General features: G+C 33.5%; 1 protein-coding gene and 2 non-coding genes across 3 annotated transcripts in view; 2 read left to right on the top strand and 1 right to left on the bottom strand.

Annotated features, from left to right (window-relative positions):
- gogo (thrombospondin-1 like protein golden goal) overlaps positions 1 to 25,735 on the top strand; it is a 230,965-nt gene that overhangs the window by 3,160 nt on the left and 202,070 nt on the right. The window lies entirely within an intron of this gene.
- TRNAL-UAG (transfer RNA leucine (anticodon UAG)) lies at positions 6,157 to 6,236 on the top strand. Its single transcript has one exon. It is a non-coding gene; the product is annotated as a tRNA-Leu (tRNA).
- On the bottom strand, positions 24,118 to 24,199 carry TRNAL-AAG (transfer RNA leucine (anticodon AAG)). Its single transcript has one exon. It is a non-coding gene; the product is annotated as a tRNA-Leu (tRNA).

The raw sequence follows: 25,735 nt of genomic DNA, 5'->3' as shown, positions 1-25,735 counted from the left end.
TATATATATATATATATATATATATATATATATATATATATATATATATATATATATATATATATATATATATATATATATATATATATATATATATATATATATATATATATATATATATATATATATATATATATATATATATATATATATATATATATATTAGATGTTGAATAACTCAAGATTTGCGAGAGATAGGGGAGAAAACGCCAATTTTGCAGGATCCGTTTCAATGAAAATTAGAAAAATTAGCAAACTCTGATAGAAAACGATCGATCTAGAGTCACAAACCGAGGTTTGGCCAATAGCAACCAGTGGGACTCGAACTCATGACCACTCTGTTCGATAGCATTATATACTAACCACTAGTCCATGTATTTTAGACGTATTTCTGGGTAAATTTTAGACGTATTTTAGAATATGAGTAATATCTTGCTAAGTAAGTTATATTTTTAAAATATTAAATTAAATTGTAATAAATAAAAAAATGATCTAGATTTATTTTTACGTTATATTACGTATTTAGATAAAGTAAAATAGATAAAGTAAAAATTTGATAAATGTGCAAATTGAAGTAATCTTTTCGTGTATGTATGTACATATGTATGTCATTTTGTCAAGGTACATGTGTATTACTTATGATGTATTAATCTCAAGTGGTTAAATCTACAATAGAGCATATGTAGAGCTCTTGAGTTTGCATAAATTATTTTTAAAATCGAATACATTTATATTATACATAGCAGTATGTGGGCGACTTTATTTTCGATTTCCGTGTCACTTTATTGTGTTTGCTTTTCCGGTTGCATCTCGTGTTTTCTTTATTCGGTATGGGGAGATATGTAGATTTTCTTTCGCCACTTGGCAGAATAAAAATTGGATATTTCGCGCGAGCAAAGACACTCTCCTCGTACTCTTTTTTTTTTTACTTCCACCACCTTGTCTTCTTTCTACTGCGGCGGCAGACTTCCATCCGAATTGATGAAATTTATTCGGGAGCGAGTGCTCGCGATTGGCGGTGATTCGCCTTTCAAAGCAAACGTAAATTACCGTAAAATAGGCCGCCGCACCTATTTATTATATCTTCGGCAAATTCTATTCCTTTCATTAGCGGCCATCTCATCGTACTTGTACCTGCAGCTGCTCGGAGATTCTCACTCTCGGATTAATTTGTGTTGGCAATCGGATCTATTCAGAAGGACGCACCTGATCCGATGAAAAATCTTATGCTGATAAAAAGAACATTTCGAAAAGTCTCATTTCCTCGATGCAACTATACAGACCAGTTTCGACGCGGATGCAAAGTCTATTAGTTCGCTCCGTGTCGTGAAGCTTTTCATTTCGATTCCTTTGAATATTTATCGTTCAATACGGAAATTATTTTTTTTCAATTCCGCCACTGCATACACAAATAAATCGTCGCTGTGACATTTGAAAAGTTTGTATTTTTTTTAATATTTTCATTTTCATGTCGATGCATCACTCTTACGTGACAGCTCATTTGGCGCAATTAACAATTTGGAGTTGGGGAAAGAGGGTGGTTATTCGCATAAGGAAACTTTGAACCAGGAATCAATTGCGCAACATTTCATTCGAGTGTATGTATGTATAATAGGTAGAGCTACCCACAAACACCCTACGATTAGTACTTTTGGTCACGAAAACAAAAGTCAAAAAGTACTACGTGTGTTATCGTAAGAACCAGCAGGTGGTACATACATAAGTATGGAGTGAATATAATTAGGTAAGAATTTATGCGCTTTCTTACAATATTTCAACGGATTTTTTATTTAGATTGTTGTGATTATGAAAAGCTTTGCTGAAAACATATGTTGTTCATATGTACATATGTATATATGTATACATGTACGTCTTTGCAAATTATTATTTGTGGTAAAATGCTGTTTTTAATTTATGTCTGCATCTTGTTAAGGCACATACGACTTTTGGAATAAATCTGGTATTGTTGACAAGTCGGAAAATTGCTCGAGAGATCTTTTGTACACGTACGGATACTTTGTACCTATACATTTTAGTTCGATTGATGTTTGATCTGTGATCTGTGTTTACTAGGGTTTCTGTATTCCCGGACTTTTTCAATTCTCGGGATACGGGACGGAGTCCGGGATCCCGGGACACATGTAAAAAAACTTTTTTGTCTTTTTAATATATTTTTTATTAATAAAAAAAATATGTATTTATTAACAAAATATAAAAAAGTAAACAATACATGTAATTATAAAAGTAAACTTATTTAAAGTAGCTTCTTAATTATACTAAAATATTTAAATGAGAATCCAAAAGTGTATTTCTAGATTTGCTACAAAAATTTCCAGCAATGGCAAAAACTCTTTCAGTTTCCGTCGAAAACAATTTTTATAAATTATCGGTTTTTTCTCCTGTCATCATGTATAATTTTTTTTTTTTTAAAGTCGATGTTAGTTTGTATATTTGTCTTTGATAACTCCTTATTTAATTCTTCATTCATCGTCAAACACATAATTGTTTCATCTTCATCCGAATCTAAAAGCGTTTCTTCCATTGTGGAATCGTCAATACAAGAAGGATATACTCACTTCATAATATTTTCACCGTTGGTCGCTACGATTTTTTTTTGTATTTGATTTATTATTTCCCTTCGTGCAGTCGTGAATATATTGTATATTTTCAAGATTTTTTTAAATCCAATTCCCGGGATTCGAGATAAGAATTCCCGGGAATGTCTGTCCCGGGTCGACCCGGGCCAGAAACCCTAGTGTTTACATCGATGGTTTTAGATAATTTTTAAAATAATAAAGTTATATTACTAGCAGTAGAAAGCTATGAAAGACATGGCAATATGTAGTATGTAGATATAAAAAAAGGAAATACATATGTATGTAGAGAGATGTATGAAATTAGATCGGAGTGCATTTGGGCGAATGACCACCGTTTTCAAATCCAAAATGCGACTTCGCTCGAAGAAAATGATCATTAATCAATTTTCTTGCCAGTGAATGGAATGCGTGTGTGAGAAGTGTGACAAGGTTAGTTTATATATGTATGTATAATGGAGCGAGTTGACATGGAAATAATATAAGAGATTGACATGGAAATTGACGGGTCAAGTAGCTAGAAGAATGGATGATAGATGGACGAAATAAGTGTTCCAATGGTATAACAAACATATTTAACCCACAAATAACTACAATGATATTACCCACCATTTTAAATCATTTGGGCGTGACTTTAAATCCAAATAAACGTGGAAAATTGTTTTTTCGTGTATTTATAAGGCGTTCCGTTTTCAGTGACCGGCACTGTATCAAAGTTTGCGTACCTACATATTTTATTTTATTTTTATTTTACAAATATACCAGGAAGGCTTAACAGGTAAACCTTAACCCCAAATGCGCCTTCCTGGTCCACATAATTATTACATAGATACATGTAAATCTAAATAATATCTGACATCTATGGTCAGTATACATACATATATTACAAACATCGTATTAATACGATAAATAACGATGAATAACTTTCATGTAACTATAAGAATTTTATATTCGATAAACAACCACAGAGACATCTATGGTGAGCAATATGGCGAAACCTAAGATATAACAATAACTAAAGGTTCGCAACAGAAAATTGGGAAGGAAACGCCAATTTTACAGGAATCGTTTCAACAAAAATCAGAAAAATTGGCAAATTCTGATAAGAAACGATCGACTTAGACAAATCAAGGTCTGGCCAACAGCGAGACTTAGCGGGGAATCGAACTCGTAACATCAAGTACGAAATAATTATAGAAAGGGCTAAAGACCACAAAGGGCTTATCGAAAACTTTCGGGAAATTCTTGACCTTTCTGTGGATAAATTCCCAACTCGTCATTACAATATTTCATTTCTAATTCAATCAATCATGCTTTTTTTTTAATTATCGCCAAATTCCTTTTGTCATAAGTAACAGTGTCGTGCATACACAGCTCGTTCCAGCGATGGGGGTGCCAATTAAGGGTATTGCGCATCAAAGGGTGCCTGCCTATACATACGCAAAAAGATAAAATGAGAATGTGACCTCAGCAGAGCACAATTTGAGTCCGTAGGGTCACCGCGAGGTGAAAACGGATAAAACCGACAAACGGTCGGTTTCCGTTTGCCGGCCACCTTTGTCCGCCGCGGTTTAAACAAAGGTTCCATCTTTTTTATTTATTTTTTGTTTTGCGGACGAGCGCATACAGTGTGTGTGGGACAACAATGGGACTCCGGTGAGGCCCTGTGGTGTAATTGTTGAGGGATTTTCTCGACCGTGAAATTTGCAAACGATCCCTCATACGAGCTCGAATTGCTTTTACTGTCACGTATGTAATTAAAATGCGTTTAATTCGAATGCACTATATCGAGCTTTCAGCCGTCGAAAATCAGATTTTTTAAACCACCAAAATCATTGTCCATTTTTACATACCTCCTTTGTTATTTTCATCTGCCCAGCAGGCAACGGAAAATCTTTATAATTCCGTATTACATTTAAAATTAGTATGTACGTGTGTGCGTATTGAAAAAAATAATCGGTTACGTACTTTGCCAAATTTGACATAGTGTTATTGTTGCACGTTTTATAAAAAAAAATAATTTATGGAACAGTACACTGAATAATAATATCTATTATTTTAAATTATGTTGCACAAAGTGAAATATTTCTTTTAGGGTACCAGTTATCGGCCCGGCAAATAAAAATAATGCCCCTCTCTAAAATAGCGAATCTCACGACAGATTCGGTTTTCGCCCGGAAAATCAAACGTCATATGTAGAGGTAGGACCGGAAACGCGCCGTCTATTGTTCCATTATTGTAAATGCTTTGTAAAAAAGGTTCGGCGAACCTTTAGCAATGCATTTACAACATGTGAACAATGGACAGCGCGCTCTAGGTTCGCTCTTTAGTCATATGGGTTGCCAGTAACAACAATGAAATTTGACAAAAATAAATGCCAACCCTAACAACCTAATCTTAAATGGGCCAACCCTAACTTAACCCAACCTAAGCTAACCCTTAAATAAATAAGTGTTGGCTGCTAAGATATTACGAATACCCAGTGAAAATGTAACTGGTAATGATTTCACTGAAACTTCAAATTTTATTTTTGTTACTGGCAACTCATTTGACTGTCCCGATTTGACAACCCTATTCTGTCGTGCGAGCTATTTTAGAGATGTTAATTTGTCATTAAATGTCGTTTTGACATTTGTCGTGTAATTTATTTTACAGCCGTGCGAAAAATATTATCCCTTTCATTTTAATACCATATTTTCGGTATCAAAATAAATGTTGTTTTGATTGATGATTTTCTTTACGCAATCGATTCGATAATTTCTCCCGGGCGACACATCAAATCTGGAAAATAGATCGAATCGCCACGCCATGCCAACAAAAAAGCAATTGATTTATAGTTGCGTGATGGGATGTGATTTACATTTGGTAAGAGTCCGATCACGAAATAGTATATTTACATATATATGTATGTACGGCGTGACGGCAATCGTAGTTCTAATGATCGAAAGGGGAAAATTGATGTAATATCTCGACGATATGTATGAAAGTATGTACATATGTATAAGCTAGTGGTTCGTGAAAGGATTGATGTGCGTGAGAGAGACGAGAGGGGTGGTGGGGGGGGGATTCAATTTGATATTTTTCCCGCGTGATGTGAATGCTCCGCGAGACGGAAGAACAAAGAGTTGTTTTAGTAACTCGAAAGAGTAATGAAAATAAATAAATGCACATAAAAAGAAATAGGTGGTGCTGTATCCTTCTTTGTGAAATTTTATTAACGTGCATGAAAAATATACATAATTGTATATGTATGTATGTATGTGTGTACATATACATTTATATATTTTTGAAGGGAATTCTTTTCTTCTCCCCTTTGCCTAGGGTATATTTGAATGATGCGACTCTGTTTAAATAAGACGAAAGCGAAAAGATAAAAATGAAAAAATAAATAGACGCTCACCTTTGCGTGTATTCAAGTGATATAAATGAAATGTTTTTAATATTTCGCGCATAAAAAATGTAATGACGTATTAATTCGTAATTTGGAATGAAGAAAAATATTGTTTTAAGTTTTCTGATGCGTTTCATTGTGTGGTCGTCGACGAGAAAAAGCAGCTCATGAGGCAGCGTGGCCGAGCGGTCTAAGGCGCTGGTTTTAGGCACCAGTCCGAAAGGGCGTGGGTTCGAATCCCACCGCTGTCAATTGCTTTTTTTTCGTTTATATTATTTTATATATGTATTTAAATAAAAAAATGCAAGATAAAATTATTTAATTAATTTTTCATATGAACAACTTTTTTGAAATTATCGAGATGTCCACAGTTAATTTCAATATTTTTGCGACTTTCTTTCATTTAATGTTCTCTTATCTTCATGTGTTATCTGTTTTCCAGTCATTAACTTTCATAATAATGATGACATGTAAATATGAAAATAATAAAATGCTATTTAACAACTTCATATATTAATTTAAAATGAAAAATATTTAATTTTACGTGGAAAATATTTAATTTGAGGTGGAAAATCTGTATCTTAGTTTTATACTTCTCTTAATTTCCTAATATAATCTATAAATAATAATAATAATAAATGACAATAATAATAATAAATATTAATAATAATAAGAGCAATAAATTTTTGTCAAAAATTATAAAAAATCTTGAAAATTTAATTATCTTTCATGTAATTAATGCCTTGGGCAAAAAAAATGTACATATTTTCAAAATATTTTTTTGAAAAAAAAATTGGAAACCCTTTGTTCCAAAACTGGGGTGACACCACTGCTTATTTGCTACCGGACATGGCAATGATTTTTGTTTCTAACTACACATAATTGCCAACTATATCCACTGTATTATTGTTATCTGATGTGATGTGATCAAGCAGGCAATACCTATTAATCTATTAGTCCTACTTTCCCTGTCCAGCTGTGTTAGAATGTTAAGTAAGTTTGAATTGAATCCGGTGATATAAAGTTGCTGTGGTCAATACATACATACATATGTAGGTACATTACATTACACAAGTACATAGATAACACTAAACGCGCACGTATTGGCCGTATTTGTATTGGATTTTAAAGTACCGTTTCCCCCCCGAGTGTACTTTGTCCACTTTCGTACCGAGCAGCACGTCGTTTGTCACAAGACGTACGCAATAAGAATTTCATTGCCGAATTTCAGCAGAACAATGAATGGGTAGCGAGCGCGAAACAAGCGAAACCCGTCAACGACTAATGGAAAATCGTTGCTTTTTGAGAGGGTTACCCAGATATTTGATTCATCACCTTTGATTCGGCACGAGCCTCGAGCGTATGCCGACCCTAATTACTCGGTCTCCGGGAGATTCTGAGTTTACCACCCTCCGTTCCTTTCCCCCTCCTCCCCAACCCGCCCCTCCTATCCTTTCTATCTCCGGATTTTGCATGTGGTGACTCAAACTCTACCGCTTTTAGCCCCCCCGCCTGCTCCTCAGTCGGGACAGAAAGAGGATTATATTTTCGGCGGAATATCCTCGCGTCTCCTTATCCATCATTAATCATCGCTGATCCGGCTTGTCTGTAAACCTTTCCTTCTCACCTCGGACCCAGAGATGCCCCCTGGACCCCGGTCTCCTCTTTCTACCATTTCGCCCCACGTCCCACCCCTCGGTTCGCCCTTTCGTCATGCCAAAATAATAAACACGCCATTTTTCGCATGGACGATTTCCGTGAACGGACCGGATGAATGAACGGCCACGAATCGCACCTAATGGGCCCAACATTGCGTTTATATTCTCATACATATTATATTATACAATATGTAAGTAATGTATTATTATACCATATCATAAGCGAAATCTGAATTTAATTTTATTATTGCCTGCCTTATTATATATAGATATGTATATGTTTTTTTCTGTTCGTCCGTCGATTCATAAAGTTTTAATGAACAAGTTGTAACTTTCGATGAGAGGGTTTGAAATATGAAAAAAGAATAATCAATTTCAAGTTTTATACATTTTATATTTTCGTTCAAGGATATGACAGCGTATACAAATTTTATATATTTTTATTCACACCATCACAGTATTCTGACATGAAATATGCTATTTTTATTTTTATATAATAGTGTAATGTAATGTGTATGAGCATCTTACTGTTATCAATAGCGAGTTTCACATACATATATACATATGTATCTTCAAACTTAATCATACACTCGGATGTTTACATATCCAAATAAAGTACGATGCTTGCAATAATACATACATACTTATAAATGTCAATCGGGGCTAAAATTAATGTATTGTAGGAAAATTGAAAGACGCACAGCAGTGGTAGGGGTTGTTTATTATTGTTCCGTTGATGATCCAGCCGCGAATGAAGCATGGACCAAAACCACATAATATTTATACCCAACGTGTACTCTAAACGTAGAGAGATCATTGGGCGATGAGTCGCGAGATCTTATTGGTTATTGTATACGGTTATTTTATGCACTGAGATCAGGTGATCAGCGCTAATAAGCCAGTGGTCAACGAGCACCAATCACCTAATCTTAAAGTTACAGTACTGTAGCGTGGACGTGTAGAGGGGCTAACGAGATCAGGGTGAAAGACGCACTAGTGTGGTAGAGGTAGTTTATTGTTGTTCCGCCGGCGATCTAGCTCCAAATGAAGTACAGACCAAAACTACCTAGTATTTTTACCCAACGTATGTTCTCAATACAGAGAGATCATTCAATGAGTCGCGAGACCTTATTGTTTGTTGAATACGGCTCACTTATACGCTGAGGGCTTTTTTGGTGCTAATAAAGTAGGTTTTTTAGCGCTAATAAACCAGTGCTCGACGAGCACCAATTACATAATCTCTACGTTATATGTACTATCATTAAAAAGTACGAACTTTTTCTATCAGAGGTTAGACAGTTCTTCAAACATTGATATTGTATTAATGAAATCTAATATATAATTTCGAAAGAGACTTTGTACATATGTTTTGGTTCGTAGAATCCGTGACGTTAAATTTAATAAAAAAGCAAATGAATAATCAAATAAATTTAAATAAAATAAAACTATGTATTCAAATAAATTTAATAAAACGTTTACTATTATATTAGTCATGTTTAAGCTGTTTATATTACAAATATCGAGCGAAGCCGGGTAAAGCCATTAGTATTTTTATATTTTGAGAATTATATATGTAAAGTCATAGTAGTTCGAAATTGCAGTATAAGTTGTGCTGAAATTGAAGAAAAGTGGGCTACGGAAATATATAAAACTTTTCATATGAATGTCCTGCCAAATGCACAACTGGTCACCCCAGATAAACGTCAAAGCCACGAATTTTCCAAAGAAAATGTACGATTTTCAGCGTTGAAAAACCACCGCACTAAACCGATTCATTCATTCAATTTTAATATGCAGAGAATTTCGACTCTACTTTCGGCTCTTGCGATTTGCGGTTTTCTCTCGTTTTCTCGCAATCCCGTTCCGGCAATAAAATCCGAAATGGAAACGCTTCATAACCGCACTAAAAATTCCTTATTTCCACCGATCGTTAAAGCTTCGAAACGTTTGAGAATGCCTGCGTTAATTGTTTCGAAGTTTGCCGCGGATTCTATATATACATACTATATACATATATTACATCCATTTACGAGTATGTTCTTATCGACGTACATATTATAATATATTAAGTACCTACCTATCTGTGGATTATTGAATTATTTCGACGTTTGCTTTTCGACGTTCTGATATGAACCCATCTCTTACGAATGGGAGAATAGTGTGTATGTGTGCATTAATGGCTTCGATAACTAGATCAATATCAAGTTCTAACTTACATATGTACATTGTATATACGAAACCGTCATAACCATAATTAGTCTTATCTACATATACGTATGTATGTAGTTATAATTGAAAAAATACAATTATATATGTTTAATGAATAGTAATTCGAAAAAATTAAAAATATATAGCTGACAGATCAAAAAAAAAATAGTGTTAGAAACATATTATTATTATTCTTTGCGATATGCTATCGTCACATATGTATGTGGTTAGGCACCGATAAAGAATGGTAATTGTGGAATTTTTCGACAATTTACGATGGTCTTTTGTCGATCGAGGAACAATTTCGTCCCGAATTCGGGTCGCGCCGGAACAAAGGCCTTCGGCTTCCGGATCAGATATGATAGAATATATCAAGGAATATAATTAAATCGTTTAGAAATTGGGATTGCCATTCGTATTCTTCGAGGGATTGTATTGTGCCGCCGATGAAACTTCAAAATACCTACCCCGGCGAAGGGAGAGCGAACGAGAAGGGGAGGTATTTCGGATTTTGTTTACGGTGTCCTGCCATTGTTGTGCAGACAATCAAATTCAATTTTTCCGAACGAGACGTTAAAACAACACCGCTTTGAAAGAAATGGCGCCATTTAATACAAAGATAATATTTTTCGAATCAGACGAGTGATCCACTCTCGACTCTCTCCCGTTTTCCAGGGCCATTTTTTTAAACGGAAATTGTTTATTTTAAATATGCGATGATAATTTTCAAGCTGTCTTGCGCGAGGGTATTTACGATAGGTAGCGTAATGTACATATGTACTTTGATCGTTATTTATATAATTTTATTTGAATCGTGTCACAACTTATTGTCGACCGTGAGTGATATCCATTTCTAACGGTCTACCTTTAGATTTTTTTTCCACCTCTGTAAATCCTATTTTGAGATCATCCGAACTTTCGCGACAAGGGTAAAATCGGGCGAAAGGGTTTGAGGAGCGTCGTTCCGACCGTCGCAGTATATTATGCGAGCGAAATTCGATTCTGCAAAGTCACGCAGCGACGTTTTTTTAAAGCGTGTGTACACCGAAAATGAGGATGCGTTCCCGAGATATCCCGTGTAATTTTTTTTCTTACCCGTGGCAAATTGGTGAATTTCTCAAAGGAACAACGCGGTCTACGAAAGAAAAAAAAGAAAAAAAAATGGAAAACCCGACCAAGCAACCGACCGACTGTTGGAAAATTTAATGTGCGTGTGTGTGTTTTCCTTAAAGTGCTATTTTTTAGGGTAATTCACTTCCGGGCAGAAGTTTGATTATTTTTTCAAATGCTTTAAGTTCATTTGTTTTAGATTAGAAATGCCCTTTCTGTACTCAAAGTGAGGAGTTGTTGAACTTATCAAAAGGTTTTTAGATACAGCAATAATAGTTTAATCAATTGTTGTCTTTCGCTTTTTGACTTATGATATACAAATTTAACGATAGTTCGTTTTTTTTCGCTAAACTAATTTTGAAATTTCATGTTCATTGCATTCGCCCAGTCCTAGTGACATTATAACTATGTATAATCCGGGGCGTTACTATAGCTAAGCATATGTTAAAATTCAAGTGTATTTTCCAGTTGTAACATATTTTGACTAGTTGGAATATACATAGATGTTCTATCCAACCCATATAAGTTGATTCATATTTCGAATTACATTCCAAATGGTCAACATATACCACAACTGAAAATACAACTCAAGTATAAGTTGGTACCAGGTTAGATGAAGTGGTTAGGTTTTCGTGAAAATGTCAGTCGACTAGTAATTGTGTTAAAAAATCATATTTTAGTTTTAAAAACATCCTTAGAACTCTCGTAATACGATACTCATTGCCATATCTTGTAATATCTTGCAAATATTAATGCATTATTGAATTAAAAAGCGTCCGTTAAAACATTTATAATGATAAACATTTATAATTTACTAGTTGATTTGTATTTGAACATAAATAAACTATAAAAACGCCAGTTGAAATATATTACGCCACTGAAAATACAGTTCGTTTGTAACATGTAGGTACACGAAAAAACAATTTAAAGATACAAAAATAAAATATCAAAATGTACATAATAAACATGATTAAAAATAAAGCACGAAAATATGTAAAGCAAAGAACAAAAATAATAGAAAAAGGATAAAAAAATAAAATGAAATATGAACAAATTAAATGTGATACATTTACGATCTCAAAATAAATAACCCCTTAACGAGATCACCATGAAGGATCAGATGGAGCTTTGTGATCGTGTCAAAGTTCGACCTTGACATTTTGACTGATTCGTATTCATAATCGATACCTGAATACGTCTAGTGTGTCTTTGTATTTTGGAGGTACTTTGAAAACCAATTAAACTATCAAACTGAAACTTTGTATTGGGTAAAAAAACATTTACTTTATCGATTATAATTGTTGTCACTTCTTGTATGTATCCACTTTTCATTTTTTCTTTGGATTTAGGAGTTGATTGAACTGAAACTTTTGGACATACATACATATGTATGTACATACAATATAATATATATGATAAATTATAGAAAACTAGTGGTTTTACCCGGCCTCGCTAGGTATTTTTAATATAAACCGCTTAAACATGGTTAATCTAATAGTAAACATTTCATTAAATTTATTTGAATACATAGTTTTATTTTATTTAAATTTGTTTGATTATTCATTTGCTTTTTTATTCAATTTAACGTCACAGATTCTTCGAACCAAATCATATGTACATACATACATACAAAGTCTCTTTCGAAATTATATATTAGATTTCATTAATACAATGTCAAACTTTGAAGAACTGTCTAACCTCTGATAGAAAAAGTTCGTACTTTTTAATGATAGTACATATAACGTAGAGATTATGTAATTGGTGCTCGTCGAGCACTTTTTATTTTATTTAAATTTATTTGAATAGTTTTATTTTATTTAAATTTATTTGAATATTCATTTTTTAAAATTAAATTGAATGTCACGGATTCTACGAACCAAAACTAACATACAGAAAAAGTCTTTTTCGAAATTATATATTAGATGGTATATGTTTTCTTTTATATTTTTCTTATTAAGTCAGCCCAACTTCCGGATTATTATGCTTCCACCTACATTTATGTACTTACTGCTTGAGCATTTCTTTCATCCATATTTCGCCTCCATGATTCCTGAAAATTTCATACACGGAATCCCAGTAAAAATTAAGCATTGTCCAACTCCGTTCGTATGTTATTAAATTATTTTCATTGTATATTATTTCGTAATAAAACGTACCAAAATACATCCGATAAGAATCCTTGCGATTACGCACCGTCGATTTATTAGAATACGCTCCTTATTTCGGGCAAACCCAACAGAGTGTGAATTTTTCGCCAATTTTGTCACACGAAAGGGGTTGTTTGGAGGGGGGGGGAGGTCTTGTTTTATCCACCAAGACTGTCTTAAAGGATTACACAGTGTGTACGTATAATGGGTGGAAGGGGGGGGGGTGTGCATAAATGGATGGGTGGGGGTGGTTTAGATTAATTGAGTGCGGGGGATGTGGCGGCTTTGTGTATCGATTGCCGCTAAACACGGTCGTTTGCATGCCACCAACACCGGCTCCAATAACCAAATGGATGTTTGGCAATCTGGCAATCTGGCCACGACCAGCTTCACCGTGCGAACTAACCCTAATCGATATTCAGGTGTCGATTTTGGAGTTAGTAAATCTGCCAGCGAGCCGCCTCATCATCGCGAAGGCCCGTGACGATGGATCTATTTATTCTGAACGCCCGGGGGGATTTCAATTTATCTAGGATCACTTGTGAAGTCGCAGTGTGTGGGTTATTGTCGGTTGTATGTTGTTAGGTGAAGTTTTGCCCTTTGGCAGAGGTTGAAATGCCTCGTTTTGGTGTTGCTAAAAACATGATGTATAATAGTTCTTGTTTAATTTTACAGGGGGTACATATTGAAAATATTTGCATTGGCAATACTCACACTGGTTATATGATTTTATATATTTTGAAATATATTTATAGTTATATATTTTTTGTTTGAGGATTATTTTCATTCTTAGGTAGTGTTATCGCATTACGGCGATTGTGCTTACATTTCGCATAAATCCATTAAGCGGATTTTGACCCTCTCGACCCCTTGTGACATTTTCGCTTTTGACTTGTTCAATTTTACATTCGGATTTTGATAGTAAATATTAATCATCCGTGGTGATTAAATATCCGGAATTTGATTCGTCGCTATAAGAATAATAATTCGGTTCAAAATGTGATATGAGAATAGATCAAGGACACGCTTTTTGTTAATTATTTATTATAAATGTTCATAAACTGAAAGACGAATTTTTTTTTGTAAATGTTTTAAGATTCATTAAAATCAATAAACTCTTTAGCTATTTATCTGAAGGATAATAAAGAAATTTCACATTTCATATAAATTCATAATATATTTATAATATAATATTAAAGAAAAGTAAAAACTGTTTTTTTTATGGAGGGCGTCTAATTTACGTAGTATCATGAAATCATGATACTACATAACCACACCAAATTTGGTAGTTTTAAATTGAAACCTATGTACTTATAGATTTTCAAAGTGGACAAACAAATAAATATAATACGTCTTATTTTTATATAATGTGCAATTAAATTTTGATATATGTGAAACTTTATCGTTATCACTAGCTTAACAACCTGGGGTAGGTCATGGTCCGTAAGAGTCGTCTTCATTTGGCCTTATCAAATGTACGTTCGCAAGGTCGCATGTAGGTGGCCAAACCGGCTATTTTCTTTTAGGTTTCAAAATACAAGCATATCATTTCGTAGTGGAGTTTTTGACCCCACTTCAAACATCTTTTTCCTTTTGGCTTTCAATACCTTAGTTGATTTCCCCGTTTTGAGACGCAGGAGGTTCACCTTTCGTATTTCACTTATTGATTACAATTATTATTAGCCTCAATATGAACCAATATGATAGATTCTGCGCGCGCACATTAATACGGGAGGAAAAGCCTGTTCCTCTTGTTTCTGTTGTATCCTGCTCGCGCAAATTAAGTGAGTATGTACCGTTTACCATGCACCATTTTTTTTATCTTTCGACTTAAGATCTTTCGATTTTCGATCTTTGCCTTCCGATATTTGCGTTTTCTGTAATTTAACATTCTGTCTCGTCACGGAGACCGGAAAAAAACCTATTTTTTTTTCAAAATAAATCGATTGGCTGGAGGTACAGGACATTGTTTAAAATCATAGAAATTTTTTGTATAACCCTTGATACAACAAAAGTTTTCCACTAGTTCCATTGATGAAAATCTAAAATTCGCGTTTTTCGTTCCGGCCCAGTGTAAATGCAAATAAACACATATGTAATTTTTATCAATGCTAAATTTATAATCTAATGAATTTCAACATTGCGTCCTTAATCACTGCACACGCACAAACTTTATGTATGTACATATTATGTACATATGTATGTCAATACCAAAGTTCAAGTTTACATATGTTCTTGTTCCAATTTTCAGCCTACGATCGTAGTATAATAGTTAAGCGTTGATTTCACCATTAAAATGTATGTATGACGTCTCAATATTAAATAGTGTGTATGAAGAGATTCACTAGCTACTTAATTATTTACTTACAATGTAATATTTAGTATGCACGTAGTCAGCGAAAAATATCGTTTTCATTAGACTATCGCACAAAATGCTCTAAATTGAGCAGGAACTTATCCATATTCAAACGCTCTGTAAACAAATTCCAAAAGCTTTAGCGGCATTCATTGCAGATGCATTCGGCGAGTTTCGAGACGTGCCAGAATTTAATTGAACCCTCGTCGGACTGAGAGTGTTTAACCAGCGATCATACCGCGCAAGCACCGTCTGAAGATGGTCGCTTCAGATTAATATTACGAGCCCAGGAATAAAATAATCCGTCGTACGATTTGTGTACTCGTGTCACTCGCTTGTTTGACCATGTCGGGCGACCACGGTGGCCATGGCAACTGATCGCGTGCGCCTGAAAACGATGGTAACGACCCCATACAGAACCTGAAGAATTTCCCTTTGTTTGGCGTGGCTTCGACAGTGTCGCGGTCGTTGGTGGCGTGTCCGGGCTTTGCGAATTCACCAAACCTTGGCCTCTACCCCCTCCCCCACCCCGAACAACCCCATACACACCCACCCCGTGGATAATGTTTAGTCGGCGTTTGAAGTTGCGTCGAATGTCAGGGACAGAGGCGTGTCTGCGAACCGAGATAACGACGCTAATTTGATGTAATAATATATGATAATCACTATTATATGCGTACGTGTGTGTGTGGGGGTGCTATCTTGCGATTCCTTAGCTAAACGAAGTTCTAGCTCTTGTTTGTGTAGCCGTTAAGCAGACATCAACTAAACGTACCCGAGGGCGCGTTCAAAAATAAGGACAACCTTGTAATTTATAACCGGTCGGTAGGATGGATGTATGTACATATGTATGTATGTGTATGATTTTGCTTATAGGTCTGTTATCGAGAGTTGGCGCGAACAAATGCGCTTGTTTAGTGTCAGTGAATAGGTGTATGGCATGCTGTCACACCGCATTCAATAATAATAATAAGAGATAAGAGATATAAAAAATGACCACTGACACGAAAGCCATGTGAAACGTAAAGGAGGTAAGTAAAAATACGCCCTGTCTCTTTCGTGCGAGAACGCGCCAACTCTCAGTAACACACCTGTAGTTGAAAATGCAGTATGTAACGGTGGTCCAGAGAAATGTAATAATAATAGAAGTGGCTTCGCGAAAAAATAACCTGTGTCAGAAACTACCCGCACGCTTTCCATAACTAAACATATACGCTTATACTACTACACACGCACGGACTGGAATCAGGGTCATCACATGTTTACTACAAAAATAAAAGTCTTTGTTGATAATAGAATATACATGTTTATACATAAACATGTATATATAGAATATACATAAACGTGTATTTAATTTTCTGAACTTAACTTTATTATCAAAAATATACAAAACTTTCATCAGACCTAAGCTAGAATACGCTTATAGCATATGGAATCCTCATTTCAAAAAATATGTTATATGTGTCGAAAGGGTTCAAAGGAGAATTGCAGAGATTCCTTCTGAATTTAAGTCACTTTCTTATAACGAAAGATTGAAAATAATGAATCTCCCTACACTGGAGACGAGAAGAATAAGAGGCGACTTAATCGAAATCTTTAAAATACTAAATAATCTTTATAAATGTTATATGTCCAATCTTTTTACATTCAACGAAAACACTCACCTCAGAGGTAGTCACTCGCTTAAACTCCAAAACGAAAAATTTAATAAATTGATCAGAAATTCCTTCTTTCAGTTTGGAATAGTCTTCCAAATGAAATTGCAATTTCTGATAACCTTAATATTTTTAAGAATAAGCTTGATGCATTTTTTAAACATTTTTTAAGGATTTTTGTAATTATTCTTTCCCAATATCTTATTCCCCACTTTCTTATTTCTGTTTCTTGTTTACTTTTTTTCTCTCTTATTTTTATTTTAATATTGTCATTTTGAATGTATTTTACTTTTTTTAAAAATTTATTTACATATACAATGTATAAATCAAACTTCTTGGGTCTATCGGCTTTGCCGCCTTCCCCAAGTATGTATATTAAATATCAATGTTTTATTTTGATACAGATTTAATTACATATTAAAAACTTTATTTTTTGCTTATTAATCATTTATTTATATTTGAGTGTAAGACGGTATTGGGAGTTGTTTGGCAATTGGTTTTTTTTTCTGAATTCGCGATTTATGTTTATCCGCTTTTCTAGTACATAATTGTCTGTCCTTAGAAACTCTAGCTCTTTGATTTACGTGTAATGTATAATATAAAATGAACGATGTTTACGTAATTTAACTTAAATAATTAGTAATGTATATAATTGAGTATTCGGTGCCATCCAGAGAAATGTTTTTTAGTTATTATTTTGTTTCTTTTTTTTCTGTTATATATTTGACCATTGTGGCGCATTAGGAATTCCTGTAATGCTATAATGGTCCAAACTTTAAATAAATAAATAAATAAATACTAATTTGAATAATAGGTCACTTAAATGATTAACTTAGTTATGAAAATGTATTCCATGTTGTTTGTTGTGTGTATTTGAATGTATTATACAACTTACAACGATGCACTTCCCCATCTTGCGAGTAATATGAACAAATAGAAAAATGTTTATCAAATATACACCAAACACCAAACACGACTGTGGCGGAAATTAATTAAGTACGTCGGTGGACATACTCCAACCTTACAACAATATGACGCTTAAAGTCACTTCTATTATTATTAAATTTCTCTGCGGTGGCTCTTTCGAGAGTTTGATTTCTTTGAATATGGTTTAATTTATCAAATTGGCTCTAATAGTGGAAATTTATGCTGGTGATTAATTGTTCTTTTTTAGGAAACAGTCAATGGAATTGCAATCATCAGTACGAGATTCATTTCTTGTGAGTATTAGGGTTTATGATGGGTATTGTATAGAATTCGGTGCTTTTTGAAATAAAACTTATTTGCGGGCGGTGTGGTGAATTTCTCTAATGTAACTGAAAGTGTAAAGAAAACGTGAAAAGGCACCCAATCGTCTCTCCCTCCGACCCTCTTCCAGCTCCTTGAGAATCACTTTTCACACCTAATCTGTTTCTTATCCTAATCGTAAATTTTGGGTGAAGAAGATTTACTTTTGTAGTGAGTTGTGTAAGCCACACGGTCGATTATTATTTTATCTATGTATGTATGTATATGTACATATATACATGAAGTATCAATAGATGAAGTATTGTGGTCGTGAGAAAATTCAACATCGAGATTTTTGTTCCGACTGGCTGGCTGGCTTCAACGTGAATATTTCCTTTATATTTTTTTATTGGGATGTTGTTGAAAAGGCTTGAAGTTGCACTTATATTCGAATATTTATAATGTATAAAAATTCATGGAATTTTTTTTATAAATATATGTATGTATGTAATATACATATTTTTAATAAATATACATATGTATTTTTTTGATTTTAAAATACTTGGGTGAGGCGGTATAAGTCGATGGACCCAAGGGGTTTGAAAGTTTCAGAAAATTACAAATTAATAAATAAAACATGTAACAAACTGTGTAAAATACAAAGAAAGATCTTGTTAATAATACTAATAAGTAGAAATAATACTAATAGAGAGAAAGAAAATAGTGGTAACTAATGTTTATTTTTAAAAAGGTTTGGGCAGGTTAGTACTAGAAGTTACTAATTCATTTGGTAAACTATTCCAAATTTTAACCGCTACATATTTGAAAAGATGGAATCTCTAAATTTTTTAAGATTAATATTTATTTTTGGAGTCTGAAAGTATGACCTTTCAGATGAATGTTTTTGCTAAACGAGGTTTATCATAGGACTAATATACTGGTTATTAAACTTAGATTATTCTCATTATATCTCATTCTTCTTGACTGGAATGCGGGAAGATACATTTTTTTCAGATAGCGATTTAAGTTTGAAACAAAGTTTTGAAATTTCACATGTTAATTGCGAATTCATATTGAATTTCAAGAGATTATTAGATATAGTAAAAATGTTTTAATATGCATATGGAGTCAATGAAGGTCAAGAGATAAAATTTTTGGGTTTTATATTTTAGTAAAATATTTTTTTTTCTTATTAGAGGTCGTTATCAAAATATGAATTCTTGTTAGTTTTTGATTGGCAATATACATATGTATGTACATATAATATATAGATTTTTTTTATTTTAAAACTTTCAAATTAGAACATTGCGAATCTTAAACAAGATCTTTCAACTATGTATAATATTATCTCTTGTAATATAATATATGCGATATATTATATTACAAGAGATAATATTATACATACATGTTTTTATTATTTTTTTAGTTAAAACAGTGAGAATTCATAACTGTTATTGCAAGTTTCGTTGTATGTTTTCTTTGGTTATGTGGTTCGTGCACTTTGTTATCGCGCAGCGTTGTCCTCTCGGATGGGGTTGGCAATTAATCAACCGCACAATTGCGCATCTTCTGGCGTACACCAGGTGTGTGGCAGATTCACCGCTGAAAGGGAAATTAGGAGCAATATCTGCGCAATTTATATCGCTTCATTAGAGCCTCGGCCCCACACCACAGCGTGCTAGCTGGAGGTCTCCAGGACTTATCTTAATATGTTTCTTACACGCGTAATGGCTGCCACTTTATGCGTGCCAGCGAATCTCCGGAGAAGTTAAACGAAACACTTACTGTTCACCATGGGCGTTCGTATGTGCTTCGCCGTTTGTTTCCCCCGAACGTTTCCCAAAATAAACACGTACAGAAAGGTGGGTGCGGAAAAACGACACCTGTTCTTGGAAAGTTGCTACCTTTCAAATGAACGGCACTTTAATGGTATTAAAACCAAAACAAAGATCAAGAATTCTATTCCTATAAAGTACAATTTTTTATTTTTATTAAATATTTGTAATACATGTTTAGTGGGGTGTGAATAAAGTTAGATTGTCGTTACACTTAGTATGAACCAGTGGAAAATAATACCTTTTTATTCTATGGGTGTTAGTCCTCGTGGCAGTAAAATTTATTATTTGGTGGCAGCGGAAATATTTTTGATTTCATCTTGTACTAGTGTTGTGCCCGTTGATTTTAACGGGTGGCTATAGAAAGGAATTGATACGTGAATTAAAATAAATATTACGTTTTATATAAATATAGTGTACGGTAATTTATAGGCGTGTGCGCATAATATGGTGCGTACGCACCAAGCCAACGAACGGCCCACAGGCCAACTTTTAAAACCAGTAGCGTACAAAATATCGAAATAAAAATTAAATTTAAAAATTGAAATTAAATATCAAAACTAAAACTATTATTATTATATTAAAATTAAATTCAAGTATCAAAATAAAATCATAATCATTATATTAAAATTAAAATTAAATATTGAAAGTTAAAACAGAACATGCACAATTTAAATAAATTTTCGAGATTGACCTAAAATTAGATCATCAACAATCACATACAGGTAATCCTCGACTTTTGTTTGTCGAAGATGTTTTGACTTACGAAGATACGCACTAAGATCGAAAAAAAAATCAAAGAATTATTATTTTTACTTCCCCGTAATGCGCAGTTACTGAGAATATATCATGTATTAGTATGGGTGATCCAACGATTTTTGCTAACCCGGGGTGTTGTCGGTCACATCAAACGGATTTTTTATTCTTCAATTGTTTCTCTCGTCGAAATAAATCAAGTAATTAAATCATTTCAGAGGTAAAATTTATCGGATAATGTGTGATTATTAATTTTATTTCGACGAAAGAAAAAAAACCCTTTGACAAATCACCGACATCCGACACCGCGTTTTTTTATGAATTGTTTTTTTTTTATCGATCATCCACGTGGAAATACAGTAACATCTCGTGACGACTTTAACAATTTTTTTTTCGCTCGTAAGCAGAGAAATTATAATATTTCTCTGGTTTTAAATGCGTTTCGTCGTAATTCAAAACATTGTTGTAATTCAAAACATCAACGATGATCTAATTTTAGCTCAATCTCGCTCTTTAGCTTGATTTTGATATTTAATTTCAATTTTAAAATTTAATTTTTATTTCGATATTTTGTACGCTACTGCTGGTTAAAAAGTTGGCCCAAAATCATCGTTGGTTTAGTCCGTAAGCACCATTAAACGAACGCCGTTCGCCCGCGTCAAAATGATGAATGAATGTGATTCTAACATTTGTTTTTTGAAGTCTCCATACTTGTCGACGCATACGCCATATACATACTCACAAACATACATCGCGTCCGTTTTTATATATGTACTAGTGTTGTGCCTGTTGATTTCAACGGGTGGATTCGGAAAGGAATTGATACACGAATTAAAATAAAGTTACATGTTATATATAAATATAATGTAAGTTAATTTATAGGCGCGCGCGCACTTAATAAAAAGTGCGCGCATTACACACTCACCAATCCAAGTTTTAATATAGTTTTCATTTCCTTATCGTATATTAGGAGGGCCCGAGCTGTTGAATGGCATTACGTTTTCATTTGCCCACAGAGATTCATCCTAAGTAAAGGAGGTGATTTCGATTGCGAAAGACGCCACAGGACCCTCATAATCCTCTCATGATGTGGTCACATTGTCAAACTTGAGGTCTGATCAACGTGCGCTGGCTATCTTCGGCGAACAAGAATGCCTTTTTCGGGCTTATTTGTTGGTTCATCTTCTTTTGTGTCCCCGGATCGGATTACGCGATATCGGAATTTATGGACGCACGGGACTTTTTGCGTTATTAAAAATTTATATTGAAATGAGTGTTTATTTTCGGCAATATTTCTGAAATATATATAATACATTCGGTATGCACGCTTTGTAGGGAGGCTTTCGAACGAATTGTTTCCATAAACAAGTTGCGTTAATTTTGTATGAAAATGATATACAGTAAAACTCGCGCTTGTTCCGCTCTCCCCGAGGACCCTCGCCGAGGTCTGTTAATCGTGATATTTTGGATATTTATTATAAACACTTATCTGGAGACTCGTTTGCGGTGTACATGAGAAAAAAAAGATGCGTAATTTAGTGCAATATTCTGTGGTACACGAAAATATGATAATCGTATGTTGCTTTAATATGAAAACGTGGTTATACATACATATATTATATAAATGATATCTAAGATTCTACACAATATACATACATATGTATGTATAATACAAATTACTAATATATCGATCGAACTGTTCATGTATAAAATTGGTATAGTGGTATAGACAGGTTTATCACCGATAAATGATAATTTGATACGATTTTGATTCTAAGAATTTCTTTAATTAATTTTTTAATGAATTTCTTTAATTTTTTATAAGAATTAAAATTCTAAGAATTTCATTTTTATTACCTTCATGTAAAATTCAACATAGATGAAAATATATTATACTATTATTTGGTTTTCGATAATACATACATATACATATACAGGTAAATTTATTTCGCATTAAGTCCTTCTCTTTTCAAGCAAAAATTTTATAGAATTTTGAAAAATTTTAGTGTCAATAAGAAAAAAATAAACTGCCACTTCCGGTCGACGGGTACTCACCAAATTTTATATATTGTATATGTAACTTGGTATTAAGATTAAACTTTTAGATATGAAATTTCAGTTCAATTCGCCGAAAGGTTTTCGAGAAGAATAAAAATCGATCTCGAAAATCTCGATCCTCTGGAGTAGAAGTATTACTTCCGGTTGAGGTAAAAATATTAAGGCATGAAATTTATAACTTCTAATACATATGTATGTAAATGTAATATAAATTATAAATTTTATTACATGTAAAATCAATTCAGTCTGATTTGGTTAGCGGTTTGGGAGATAATTGAATTAAAAAAAATAAAAAAGAGGATACCTGTAAGTGGAAGTACCATTTCCGGTCAACTTAAAAATTTGAAAAATATTTACTTCGTATGGATAAGAATTTCAGTAACCGACACTAAGTTTTAGTTCGATAGGACTTACGGTGTTCAAAAAATCCCCAAAATACACAGACACATACTAACACACAAAAACACATATTTTTTAGACAGTAAAAACGTCATCAGTGATCGATTCCGAGCTCAAATCAGTCAAAATCTCGAGTTCGAATTTTCGCATGATCACAAAATTTCATCTATTGTTACTACGTACAAAATATATAGTAATAATCCGTAATTTTCAATTAATAATGAACTATTTTCATATATAAATATTCAAACATATAAAATAAATGAAAGCTTACTCGAAAGAAAAGAAAATAGCTTTCATTTGTTTCACTTTACAGTAAAATCTTTAAGTGACATCAATTCACTTGTTTATTTATTTTGTCGTCGTATACTAAAACTGCTTGGTGCTAGAGCTTGGACGTTTACTTTGATTGATTGGTAAATACCCGATAAAATATCTAAGGTCATGCTAAGTTGTATTTGTGCACAGCGTAATTTCGAAACATTATCTATTTTTTTGAAACGGATGCTTGTATGTGAGTTTAGCAACGTGCTCATTTTATTAATAGATTGTTGCGGACGCTTCCGCAAAGAAATTTATATGTAATGCTATATACCGCCGATAGGGGGATTATTTTAATGTTGTTTTATTTTTTTGGTAGTTTAAATATATATTTAATTGTTTTTATAATTATAATTGAAGTATAAAATGTTAAATTTATTAAAAATTGGTAAAAAGTATATTTGGCAGCGGTGGGATTCGAACCCACGCCTCCGAAGAGACTGGTGCCTTAAACCAGCGCCTTAGACCGCTCGGCCACGCTACCTAGTGCTGAGTCGGCTGATATTTTTGTATTCAAGTTGTATAAATCTTTTATTATGCTAGTATTACGTATATAAAAGCTAAGCTCGACTTTCAAATGACTATATTATTAATTTTTACATTATCTATGTATGTATTTATATATATAAAGTATTGCGTTATTTTATAATTTGTAATTGTAATGCACAAAATATGGTTTAAATTATTTAAATTGTATTTTAAATATGGTAAATATGCATGTATGTATACTAAGGCTGTGGAGATTGTGGAGAGAAAAATAAAAATAGAGCTCCGATACTGATTTCAAAAATTTAAAAAAGCTGAAAAGTACATAAATAGTACCAAAACAACGAATGGGTTACGTTTAGAATATTTTTGGCGTACTTTTACTAATACTTAAAATGTACATATATGTATGTATAGGCACGGCCATGGCCCAGAGGGGGAAGGATCTCTCTTAGTCTCATCAGAAAAAAAAATTATAGCAAATTTACAAATTGTTATATTAATTCAACGCCTCAGGTGAAATTATACGGCTATTCATTTTTAATAAATAGCCGTATAAATAAGTATGGAAACCTTTTTTTTATATTTCGCTATATGATTCATAAACTTTTTGTATAAAACCATATTCAAGCGCCGCAGAAGAATTTTTCTTTCGAAAAACAGCATGATCAATTAATTACTTACCTCTTCTTAGCTTGCAAACGATTTGGTCGTGTGACGAAGTTTCGGTTCTTATCCGATCGTTTTCAAACTTTGCCATTTTGCTCGGTTTGGTCATCAATATAAGTGGAAATGACGTCCGCCATTACCATGATGAAAAATAATCGTAATATATACACGTTTGCAAATACTGCATCTTTCTTCACGGTGATGTCGATCGTCCTCACTGTCCCATTTGTCCACACTGTTCTGACTCTCGCTATGGCAGATTGAGCCATATTCATGATCAAAGTTTACGGAGAGAATTGGTGATCAAAGTTTACGGAGAGAATTGGTGATCAAAGTTTACGGAGAGAATTGGAGAGAATATAGGTTTTTTATATATTGTCTTATTTGATAATTTGGTCATAAAAATAACAAAAAGACGATTATTCTATTCAACACGATATTCTAGTTGTATGAATTCACTGAATAAATATTTATTTTAAATGTGCCGATTTCAATGAGCCGATTATATGTACCTAATATTTCGGTCTCCGTGACGAGCCAGAATGTTAAATTACAGAAAACGCAAATATCGGAAGGCAAAGATCGAAAATCGAAAGATCTTAAGTCGAGAGATCAAAAAAAAAGGGTGCATGGTAAACGGTACATACTCACTTAATTTGCGCGAGCAGGATACAACAGGAACAAGAGGAACAGGCTTTTCCTCCCGTATTAATGTGCGCGCGCAGAATACGGGAGGAAAAGCCTGCTCCTCTTGTTCCTGTTGTACCCTGCTCGCGCAAATTAAGTGAGTATGTATACATTGCGTTCTATATATGTATGTATGTACATACGTTCTTATGCAGTTGTTTACCTTGATCTCTCACTT

The sequence above is a fragment of the Arctopsyche grandis genome, chromosome 3, assembly GCF_051622035.1.
Source record: "Arctopsyche grandis isolate Sample6627 chromosome 3, ASM5162203v2, whole genome shotgun sequence".
Taxonomy (NCBI): domain Eukaryota; kingdom Metazoa; phylum Arthropoda; class Insecta; order Trichoptera; family Hydropsychidae; genus Arctopsyche; species Arctopsyche grandis.
The sequence above is the reverse complement of the archived record's forward strand: the minus strand, read 5'-3'. Positions and strand labels throughout refer to the sequence as shown.